This window comes from Ranitomeya imitator, chromosome 1, assembly GCF_032444005.1.
Source record: "Ranitomeya imitator isolate aRanImi1 chromosome 1, aRanImi1.pri, whole genome shotgun sequence".
Taxonomy (NCBI): Eukaryota; Metazoa; Chordata; class Amphibia; order Anura; family Dendrobatidae; genus Ranitomeya; species Ranitomeya imitator.
The window spans coordinates 1132900427-1132912633 of record NC_091282.1 but is presented as its reverse complement, the minus strand read 5'-3'; the positions used below and the strand labels follow the sequence as shown (position 1 = coordinate 1132912633).

The 12207-nt window shown below is 38.3% G+C and overlaps 1 protein-coding gene and 1 long non-coding RNA gene across 2 annotated transcripts in view; one reads left to right on the top strand and one right to left on the bottom strand.

The window, feature by feature from the left end:
• CORIN (corin, serine peptidase) overlaps window positions 1-12207 on the bottom strand; it is a 649735-nt gene that overhangs the window by 587838 nt on the left and 49690 nt on the right. The window lies entirely within an intron of this gene.
• Window positions 2248-5326, top strand: LOC138658312 (uncharacterized). The gene is made up of 2 exons (XR_011317440.1): window positions 2248-2884; window positions 5207-5326. It is a non-coding gene; the product is annotated as an uncharacterized lncRNA (long non-coding RNA).

Genomic DNA, 12207 nt, shown 5'->3' with positions numbered 1-12207 from the left:
TATACCCTTAATTGCTAAGACCATAGTAAACATTTATCGTGATACTATCAACCAATAAACCATAAAGACAGGTGAGTGCCATCCATATATTTATTGAAACTTTTTGCAGAGTATTCATTTTGAAACAGGAAAATTGCAAAGGGACATCATTTTCCATGCAAGATGTATCTTTCCCTTCATAGATTGGGACATCTGAAAAAAATGTAAAAAATTAAAAACAATTTTCCCACATACAATGAAAAGAGAAAATTTACCAAATTTTACAGGACTTGATTCGTTTTAAAATCTACATTTAATCCAAATGGTTTTAGTGTATTGAGTTTCACAATCCATTCTAATTCCCTCCTTTTAAGTAGTCGCACGCGATCTCCCCCTCTTCTCTGAGGAGGAATCATGTCAATGATACGAAATCGTAGTTGTTTTTCTGTGTGCGATTTCTCTACAAAGTGCTTGGAAACAGGCAAATCCATACGCCCCTTCCTTATGGTATGTCGGTGTTGATTGATACGAGTTTTAAAATCACAAGTTGTTTCACCGACATACCATAAGGAACAGGGGCACTGCAACAGGTACACAACAAATTCAGAATTGCAAGTCAAGAAATACTGTATTTTAAATTTTTCTTGAAGAAAACTTGATCCTTTAAGCATCAGGGAACAGTTGACGCATGATAGACATGGGAAACATCCTTTCCTATCTTGACCGGATATAGTTGTTTGGCCGGACTTTCTAAGGGGTCCAATGTCAGATTTGACTATAGTGGAACCAATAGTGCGGTTACGTTTGTAAGAGAATATTGGAGGATTGGAGAATTCTGTCACATGTGGTAAACATTTGGACAACATTCCCCAATGTTTATATATAATTTTTGAAATTTTGTTACTCTCTTCGCAGAAAGACGTCACAAATGGTATACGTTTCAGTTCTTTTTTGGAGTGCTTTTTTTGAAGAAGGTCATCTCTTTTTAATAAATCCACTTTACTTTTTTGTATTTTTAAGAGGTTTTTTGGATAACCTCTATCTGAAAATTTTCTTAGGGTATTTTCCATAGATTCTTTTAAAGACTCCTCCCCACTCTCAATTCTTTTAACCCTAATTAGTTGACTCAAGGGGATCGACTCTTATTTTTTTCGGATGTTGACTATTAAAGAGAAGTAGGTCATTTTTGTCAGTCATCTTAGAATACAGTTGAGTGGTCAATCTATTATTGTCAATTTTCACATTCACATCCAAAAACTGAATATCTGTATTTGAATGTACCAAGGTGAACTTGATTGTATCATCAACCGTATTTAAGTATTGATGGAACTCAATCAGTGTATCCTCCGGGCCAGTCCAAATCAGAAAGATATCGTCTATGTATCTCCACCACGCAGCAACATAATTGCGCCGAGGTCCTCGGAGCACTAGTGCGCAGGCGCTGACCACAATGCTATGCGTCTTGGGTGAAATGCCATAGACATGCGCAGTGACTCCAGGAAGACGCCGAGAATTGTACACAAGCGGCGATTTGCCTGTAAGTGTGCTGTCTGCTTAATTATGTATTAGATTGGGACATCTGTGTAGGTCTAATTGCTTATTATGATATTTATGTGATATATATGGTGCACTGTACATGATGGTTATTGTCCTAATAGTATTTTGGAGAGATATGCACGTTGACACTGATGCACTTTATTTGGATATGAAACTCATTAGCACTATTGTCAGAAATGTAAATATTATTTTAATGATGATTAATAGAGAACATATGTATTATCTATATATACCCACTTCATTTGTATGTTCACTGCTTGAAAAAGGATTGGAAATCCGAAACGTTGCCACGCCGTCCAGGCATTAAAGCCCACTTTTTTCTATTTTTTGTGTGCTGTTTTCCTTTTTTTCTTATATTATTGGAACCATTTGAATATTGGTTTGGAAAGCTTTGCACCACAAGTTTGGTAATATGATGCTGTTCTAATTTTTTCTCTATACTATGTTCTGTAGAAATTTGCATCGGATTATTTTTTCTACCATCTTTATTTGCTCATTATTGTTTTGGACTTATTTTTTGAGTACTTTTTGCTTTGTATATTTTCCAGTGTGGGCTATGGAAAAAGCTATGCCTGATTCGGGGGTTTTTGCATACACTAATGAAGATGGGGAAAGGATACTTGAGGGGGTGGAAAGTAATGCCACTTTCTTAAGTACACCATCGTTATATGACTTGAAAATGAAATATGAAAATACTATAAGAAAATTAACTACAGCTCAATTACATCTGGTAACCCTTAGTGAATACTATAGGGTTAAAAAAATCCCTAGAGGTCTTCGCTCTAATATCCGTCCTAATCTTATGCTAAGTGATACGTCTTTTTGCATTAAATTTGGTATGATCTCAAATAAATATGGCTTGGACATAATCCTCCTGAATATTGAGTATCTGCAGCAGGAAACAAAAAAATTGAAGTGTGATATATCATTGGTGGAAACGGAACTCAAAGGTCTGATGGGAGAGGAAGAATGGACTAATTTTAAAGATTCTGTAAATGTCAAAATTGACAAGTTGCGTCTTGAACTAGAGGATGTAAAACGTAGAAAATGGAACCGTGATATGGACGATTACAAAGATGGAAACATTTATAATTGGCAAAGAGATAATGCAGGCAATTGGAGGAAAAAAGGTTACTGGACATTGAAAAATGGACTGAATTGTTTTTATAATGAAAATTTGTTACCTCATGTTGATTTTTCTAGGAATGGACCCTATGAAAGAAAAAATGAAAACAGCAGGAAAAGGGGAGGAAAAAAGCATCGGCGACAACAGAAAAGAGAGAAAAGGGAAAAACAAGTCACCCGTAGAGAAACAGATGACAACAAGGAGCAAAGAACAGACTTAATTGTAAATATCTCAAGTAAGATCCTCACTGAAAATCAGGTATCGGTTTTGAATAAGGGGTTATCCTTTGGACTAAGCACACATGTGGATTGGTTCCAACTTAATATGGACTTCCAGCAATTCTTCAGGTCTATCAAACTCAAAGAGTGGTTTTGGAATAAGCCTAATATAGAGAAACCTCTTAGCTGCAATTTAAGCTTACAACAACTAAATTTGAAGAGAACTAGTCACTTTATCCCACCAGATAATTCACCTGTTATTGAAGCCTTCATTTTGGCCGTCAATCATGATATAGAAAAGTTAAAAAAAGAATGTACTAACCAATTTTTGTACCCAAACATGACAGCAGGTGAAATGGAGGCTCTATATGAGTTGGCGCATGATGACGAAATAATCGTCAAAAGTGCAGATAAAGGTGGCGCGGTCGTCATCATGAATAAGAAAGATTATATTGATGAGATTAACAGACAGGTTGGCTGACCCGGAGGTGTACGAGAGACTTACCCATGACCCAAAATTTGACATTGCGAGGGACATTAAATCCATTTTGGATGGTGCCCTGAATATGCAAATTATTGACCAAGATATATTTGATTTTTTGACAGTTAAATTTCCCATCACTCCTGTGATGTACATACTACCTAAGATACATAAGTCTCTCGTGCACCCTCCGGGCAGGCCTATTGTTTCAGGCTGCGATTCCATTCTTTCCCACATTGGGATCTTTTTGGATAAGATCTTAAATCCAATCGCTAATCATACAGAGTCCTTTGTGAGGGATACCACAGATTTCCTTGAAAAGATTGGTGGGATTGAAGTGACGGTTGAAGTCATATTGGCTTCGTTCGACGTAATATCCTTATATACGTCGATTGAAAACAATAAAGGCTTGAAGGCAGTCAGTAGGAAGCTGCAGAACACCCAATATTCTGAGGGCACTAAAATGTTTGTTTTACAACTGCTTGAATTAATATTGACCAAGAACTACTTTTTGTTTGGAGATGTTTATTATTTTCAATTGCGAGGAGTTGCCATGGGCGCTAATATGGCGCCAGCTTATGCTAATATTGTCATGAGCACCCTCGAGGAAGATTTCGTCTATGTATCTCCCCACTTCAGTTATGTTGCTGCGTGGTGGAGATACATAGACGATATCTTTCTGATTTGGACTGGCCCGGAGGATACACTGATTGAGTTCCATCAATACTTAAATACGGTTGATGATACAATCAAGTTCACCTTGGTACATTCAAATACAGATATTCAGTTTTTGGATGTGAATGTGAAAATTGACAATAATAGATTGACCACTCAACTGTATTCTAAGATGACTGACAAAAATGACCTACTTCTCTTTAATAGTCAACATCCGAAAAAAATAAAAGAGTCGATCCCCTTGAGTCAACTAATTAGGGTTAAAAGAATTGAGAGTGGGGAGGAGTCTTTAAAAGAATCTATGGAAAATACCCTAAGAAAATTTTCAGATAGAGGTTATCCAAAAAACCTCTTAAAAATACAAAAAAGTAAAGTGGATTTATTAAAAAGAGATGACCTTCTTCAAAAAAAGCACTCCAAAAAAGAACTGAAACGTATACCATTTGTGACGTCTTTCTGCGAAGAGAGTAACAAAATTTCAAAAATTATATATAAACATTGGGGAATGTTGTCCAAATGTTTACCACATGTGACAGAATTCTCCAATCCTCCAATATTCTCTTACAAACGTAACCGCACTATTGGTTCCACTATAGTCAAATCTGACATTGGACCCCTTAGAAAGTCCGGCCAAACAACTATATCCGGTCAAGATAGGAAAGGATGTTTCCCATGTCTATCATGCGTCAACTGTTCCCTGATGCTTAAAGGATCAAGTTTTCTTCATCCTATTACTCAAGAAAAATTTAAAATACAGTATTTCTTGACTTGCAATTCTGAATTTGTTGTGTACCTGTTGCAGTGCCCCTGTTCCTTATGGTATGTCGGTGAAACAACTTGTGATTTTAAAACTCGTATCAATCAACACCGACATACCATAAGGAAGGGGCGTATGGGTTTGCCTGTTTCCAAGCACTTTGTAGAGAAATCGCACACAGAAAAACAACTACGATTTCGTATCATTGACATGATTCCTCCTCAGAGAAGAGGGGGAGATCGCGTGCGACTACTTAAAAGGAGGGAATTAGAATGGATTGTGAAACTCAATACACTAAAACCATTTGGATTAAATGTAGATTTTAAAACGAATCAAGTCCTGTAAAATTTGGTAAATTTTCTCTTTTCATTGTATGTGGGAAAATTGTTTTTAATTTTTTACATTTTTTTCAGATGTCCCAATCTATGAAGGGAAAGATACATCTTGCATGGAAAATGATGTCCCTTTGCAATTTTCCTGTTTCAAAATGAATACTCTGCAAAAAGTTTCAATAAATATATGGATGGCACTCACCTGTCTTTATGGTTTATTGGTTGATAGTATCACGATAAATGTTTACTATGGTCTTAGCAATTAAGGGTATATGAGAACATTGGAGGATTATTACCTCTTTATATTTGAGTCCTGACTTATAATATCCCTTGAGGTAGGGTGAATTGTTTGGATCCCTTGTGGACTTATGTCCGGACCATTATGTAAATATGATACGATTAAGCCTTTTTTAGTAAGACATTGTGGGTGCGTCCTAATATACAGCCAATAGCACTTACTTTAACTCAATAAATTTACATTGTGATCTTTTATATTGATATACTCATAAGACACTTATGTGGCTAGCGCTGTTTTGAATACAGAAATTCGCTATGAAATTGCAGAGTTCTCCTGTTTTCCTTTGAAATCAAGGTTATTCCCTTTTCCAAAATGGCGCCGAGGTCCTCGGAGCACTAGTGCGCAGGCGCTGACCACAATGCTATGCGTCTTGGGTGAAATGCCATAGACATGCGCAGTGACTCCAGGAAGACGCCGAGAATTGTACACAAGCGGCGATTTGCCTGTAAGTGTGCTGTCTGCTTAATTATGTATTAGATTGGGACATCTGTGTAGGTCTAATTGCTTATTATGATATTTATGTGATATATATGGTGCACTGTACATGATGGTTATTGTCCTAATAGTATTTTGGAGAGATATGCACGTTGACACTGATGCACTTTATTTGGATATGAAACTCATTAGCACTATTGTCAGAAATGTAAATATTATTTTAATGATGATTAATAGAGAACATATGTATTATCTATATATACCCACTTCATTTGTATGTTCACTGCTTGAAAAAGGATTGGAAATCCGAAACGTTGCCACGCCGTCCAGGCATTAAAGCCCACTTTTTTCTATTTTTTGTGTGCTGTTTTCCTTTTTTCTTATATTATTGGAACCATTTGAATATTGGTTTGGAAAGCTTTGCACCACAAGTTTGGTAATATGATGCTGTTCTAATTTTTTCTCTATATATATATATATATATATATATATATATATATATATATATATATATATATATGTGTGTGTGTCTCAATGACATATATATATATATATATATATATATATATATATATATACTGTATGTATGTTTTAACGAACATTTGAGCCCATAAATCCATTAGATGTCGGTTTTGCAAGCCTGCGAGAAAATATCGCAGTACGGATACAATACGGATTACATACGGAGGATGCCATGCGCAAAATACGCTGCCACACCCTGCCTACGGATGACATACGGATCACTATTTTGGTAACATTTCTGTGTATTACGGCCGTAAAAAACGGACCTATGGTCTTACGCCTAGTGTGACGCCGGCAATAGGGTGCAAACCTCCCAGGGTGCATAGGCAGATGTATCACATTAGGATAATACATTAGGATATAGTAGGACATTTGGTGTTGCCTGGTGCCATTTATATATTTACCCTTTAAAACCTTAGTGACAGAGTTGATTTTGACGTTAATGACCAGGCCAAATTTTTTAAATCTGACCAGTGTCACTTCACGTGGTAATAACTCTGGAATGCTTAAACGTATCCCGATGATTTTAAGAATGTTTTTTCGTGACACATTGTACTTTATGTTATGTTAGTGGTAAATTTCGGTCGATATGTTTTGCATAAATTTGTGAAAATATTGGAATTTTAGCAAAAAACTTAAAAAAATTGCAAATGCCAAACTTTTCATTTTGATATCCTTAAACCAGTCAGTCATGCTGAACATTGATAACAATTAATATAACTATTATTATTAATAAATAACATTTCTCATATGTCCACATTACTGCTGCACAATTTTTCAAATGTCATTTTATTTTGTTCGGATGGTAGAGGGGTTAAAAGTTCAGCAGCAAGTTCTATTTTTACCACGCATTTACAAAACCTGTTTCTTTAGGGACCTATTGAGATTTAAATGGACTTTGAAAAGCCTGTATATTGGAAACTGCAAAAAAGTTATATCATTTTCAAAACTGCATCCCTCAAAAACTTCAAAGCTGCTGTCAGGAAATGTTTTAAACCTTCAGGTGCTACACAGAAATGAATGCAAATTGGATTGAAAAAAAAACATGGTACCTCTAAAATGTTGCTTTAGCCCCAAATTTATTTACTTTTAGGCCGGAGTCACACTAGACCTTAATACGGACGAGTGCTATGCGATAAAAAAAAAAATCACATAGCACTCGGACCAATGTTAATCTATGGGGCAGCTCCCATCATCCGATATTTTCTCGCCCGTATTATATGTGCGAGGGAAATCGCAGCATGCTGTGATTGTCAGCGTATCTCGGCCGAGAATCGCCAATGAAAGTCTATGGGTGCGAGAAAAACTCGCACACCACATGGACCATCAGTGTGACTTGCAAATAATATGCACTGGTGTTCTATAGAAAAGCCGTCAATTCAGTGCGGTGTACAGTAAAATCACACTGACAGGTTAAAACAGAATAGATCAAATAAATGTTATATATATATATATTGTGAAGAGCAGAACAAAAATGATTACCTCAATGAACAAAAATAAAAAAAAAGAATTTGTGATAAATATTGACCTGTCCATTCAAGGACATTTTAGCTATAGTATGAAATCCTGTTTTTCTTGTCTGTGGAATTGCCTTTGTACTGTTTGTTGTGAAACTGCCGCCCACGAAACTGTTTTCTTTTCTTTTCTTTCTTTCCTGTTTTGTCTCTTTGTTTAAACATGCAAAACTTGTATAACCACTAAACCTACTGAAACAGCTGTATAAAGAAGGGATAGCACATTGAAGGCAGGCATGCTTCAGAGACTTCCCAGTGATACACTATACAAGACGTGTCTTGTGTATTATTTCTGGTGATTCCACACTACCAAAGGCTGCTCCGACTGAGTGTGATCCCGACATTTCCTGGCGCCTGAACAGGGACCCGAGGTCTGTGTATTCCTTCAAGAACACCGGCAGAATACGAACGAAAAGAGAATCTGGGATAATGGACGGCAGATGAACAAAAACCTGGCCAGGTAAGAGACACTGTTAGATCTCTTATATCTGCCCTGCACTGTCCGTAAGATTTTCTGTGTCGTGTTCTTTAGTGGGTAGTTCTAGTAGAGGAGGATACCTATAGCTCGGGTTCTTGAACTATTTAGGAATTGATCACCTCACGGAGTACGGCATTGAATGAGAGTGAATGTGAATAGAAGGTGTGTGGAAGTTGGGAATAGCCCTATAAGCCGCCCAGGGGGTTGAAACAGAAGAAGTGACTGTCCCACTGGGCAACGTGGTTGCGTCCTTTCGGGGAGACCTCCGCGCCTATGTTCAATCTCTGATCCTGTCTTTGACAAAAACCTGGTGACGGATAAGTGTATGATAGTATGAGCCCAGGACAGATAAATTAGCCTGGGACAAGAATACGTTGTATGTGATAGTATAAGCCCAGGACAGATAAATTAGCCTGGGACAAGATACGTTGTATGTTCTTTTTCTTTTTCTGTCTGGTTGCATTTGTGTTGTTTGCTATAGGTGTAGGAATCAGGATTTTCTTACATCAACACAGTTTAAACATCCTAGCTCCTTAGGAAGAAGGTAACGAGGTATTCTCATACCCAAACGCCACCTAGGGCAAGAAAAAGACATCCTAGCTCCTTAGGAAGAAGGTAACGAGGTATTCTCATACCCAAACGCCACCTAGGGCAAGAAAAAGACATCCTAGCTCCTTAGGAAGAAGGTAACGAGGTATTCTCATACCCAAACGCCACCTAGGGCAAGAAAGCTCAGGATAAGAAAATGGGGAATAAGCAAACAAAGTCGGAACCAGAAGAATTAGATATCTATACTATCATAAAGGAGAGAAGTGGTGAAGATGCCACTAAGGGGCTGAAAAAGATTTTTAGTAAGTTTGGAGTTACTAGGGCAGAAGCTTTTAGTAGAAAACTATGGGAAGGAATTCAGGAAAGGAAAAAAGGCATAATCAGAGACAAGAAATGGATAGATCAGATCCAAGCATTGATTGATGTCTCTAGGGTAGCAGAAAATGAGGGATGGACATATAATCAACAGAGTAAAAAGTGGTGTATTAGACCCACAGGCTGTGGAGAAAAACAAAATGTGGAATCTAAAAATACCCCACCCCCATACCTTAACCCACATGCCCCATCTTTTCTCCAAACACCACCTCAAAGTTTAGCCGGACCAGGAGGATGGGTATGTCCGCACTGTGGACAACAAAATCCAGACTGGAGAAATGATTGCCTAGCCTGTGGTACACCTAGACATGGCGCTGTACTTGCCCCTGTTAGGGTAGTACCAAGACCCTTTAGGGAACCTGGTGCTGACGGAGTAATGGGAACTAGATATCACCAAACTCGACAATATTTCCCTTGGTCCCCCGCTGAAGGCATGTCTCTCTTGCATAACGCACCAGATCCCACCCAGTGTCCAGTTAGATTTGCACAATATATACAGCAAATTATGCAGACTCACGCTGGAGTTTGGGCAGATGGAGAAGAATTATGTAGAATGAAAATGACTCCTGGACTCTTCCAGGAGCTATTAGCAAATCTACAGGTACATAGGCCCCAAGCAGGAGATGGTGCCTTACAAACGATAGAATCAGGTACACAATTTGTAGATCACTTAATGGTTTTCATGAGGGAGAGACAGAGGCAGAGAGGAACAACGGGAGTGGTGGCTCAGAAATCTGGACAATCAGTAGACGAATATTATCTAAGTGTAGAAAATAATTTCAGAGATGAAGGCATGGATCTAACCGCTCCAGGAATGATGAGGTTAGTTACAAAAACCTTTATAGATGGATTGTCTCCAAAAGTGAAGGAAAAGCTTAAGGCCGCAACCCCTGATTGGAGAACCTTGGAAGACCCACACCTGGCTAGACAGAAAGCTGTAGGGATAGAAATGGACTTAAGAGAAAATTCTAAGCCAGTAAGAATTGCACAGGCTAATACTGGCTCTGCTAATCAAAAGTATACTTGTCATTACTGTAAGAAGCCAGGACATTTCCAAAGGGAATGTAGGAAGAGAAAAGCAGACATAGATTCAGGAACCTTTGTACCCAAAAATAGGATAAATAACCCAGTGCCTGATCAAACAGACAGCTCAGAATGACTGAAAGTTATGCAGGTCTCTCTTCCTTCTAGAAGACCAATAATACAAGTTGAAGTTGAGGGTAAAAATGTACCTTTTCTGATAGATACGGGAGCAACATCCTCCATTTTAAATCAGGACTTTTTACCATATCCTGACAATATATCATCAAAGGTTACATATGCAGAAGGGTATGATGGTAAAATTCAGGCGTTGCCCTTTACAAAACCTTTAAATGTGAGCTTTGGCCCTAAAACTTTTGTATCCAAATTTTTATTTGCTAAAGGTGCACCTACCTGCTTGTTGGGTACTGATGTCTTAAGTAAAATGCATGCAAACATCCATTTTAGAGAAGATGGCACAGTTATGCTGACCATCCCTGAAGATGCAGAAACTCTGGAACCATATGTTAGAATACAGGCAATGGAGGATTTTCCCGAAATTTACACTCAACAAGCAAAAATTGACTTGTCTCGGGTTCCTGACAGCCTATGGGCAAAAGGAGACACTGATGTAGGATTTTTATCAGTAGCTCCTATACTGTTAGAAACTGCCCCGGGAACCATATTACCTCAGCTTAGGCAATACCCCATCAGCGCCCAGCAAGAACAGGCGATTTCTCAACAAATTCAGGATTATGTGTTACAAGGTGTTTTGGTAGAAATCAGGTCACCCGCCAATACACCCTTATATCCTGTTAAAAAGAAAGTGTCCTCCAAAGAAACTATGGTGAAATATCGCATGGTGCACGACTTACGGGAAATCAATAAGGTTTTGGCACCGGTCACCCCTGTGGTACCGAATCCTCATACCTTACTGTCTCAAATTCCCAGCACTGCTGCATATTTTACGGTAATTGACTTATCAAACGCATTTTTTTCTGTGCCACTACATAAGAACTGTTGGCATTTGTTTGCCTTTACATTCAAGGGTAAACAATTAGCATGGACAAGATTGCCACAAGGTATGGTACACTCACCAACTTTGTACTCTGAAGCAATGCAGACCGTGCTAAAAAATTTCATCCCAGAACCAGGAGTAGTCATTCTACAGTATGTAGATGACTTACTTATTTGTTGCCCTGATGAGCAGACGGCAGTTACCTCAACTGTTAATTTCTTAATTTTCCTAGCGCAAGAAGGCTGTAAAGTAAATAGACAGAAACTCCAGGCTTGTCAACAAACAGTCGTGTTTTTAGGTCACTGCATATCACAGGGCATCAGACACCTCACACCTCAACGTACGGAAGCCATACGTAACATGCTTGAACCCAGGAATCACAAACAGCTGCGTGCTTTCCTAGGTATTGTTTCACACTGTAGACAGTGGATCATACATGCAAGTCAACTCATGCAGCCTTTATATGACTGTATTGCCAACACACCATATTCACTCAGTGAAGAGGCTAAACAGTCATTTTCCTCTTTGAAAACAGCACTGGTATCAGCTCCGGCTTTGGGACTCCCAGACTACACTAAACCTTTTCAATTGATGGCAGCTGAGATATCCTCACATGCTACAGGGGTGCTCACACAAAAACATGGAAACAAACAGAGACCTGTGGCATACATATCAGCTCATCTGGACCCTGTAGCTAGAGCCGCACCTTCTTGTGTAAGAGTAGTAGCCGCAATTTCACTGTTATTAGATAAAGCTTCTGAGATTGTTCTTGATCAGCCACTTCTAGTTCAGACCACTCATGATGTACATGGCATTCTTAACCAGGTCCAACCTAAACATATTTCAATGGCCAGACACCTCCGTCTCCAATGT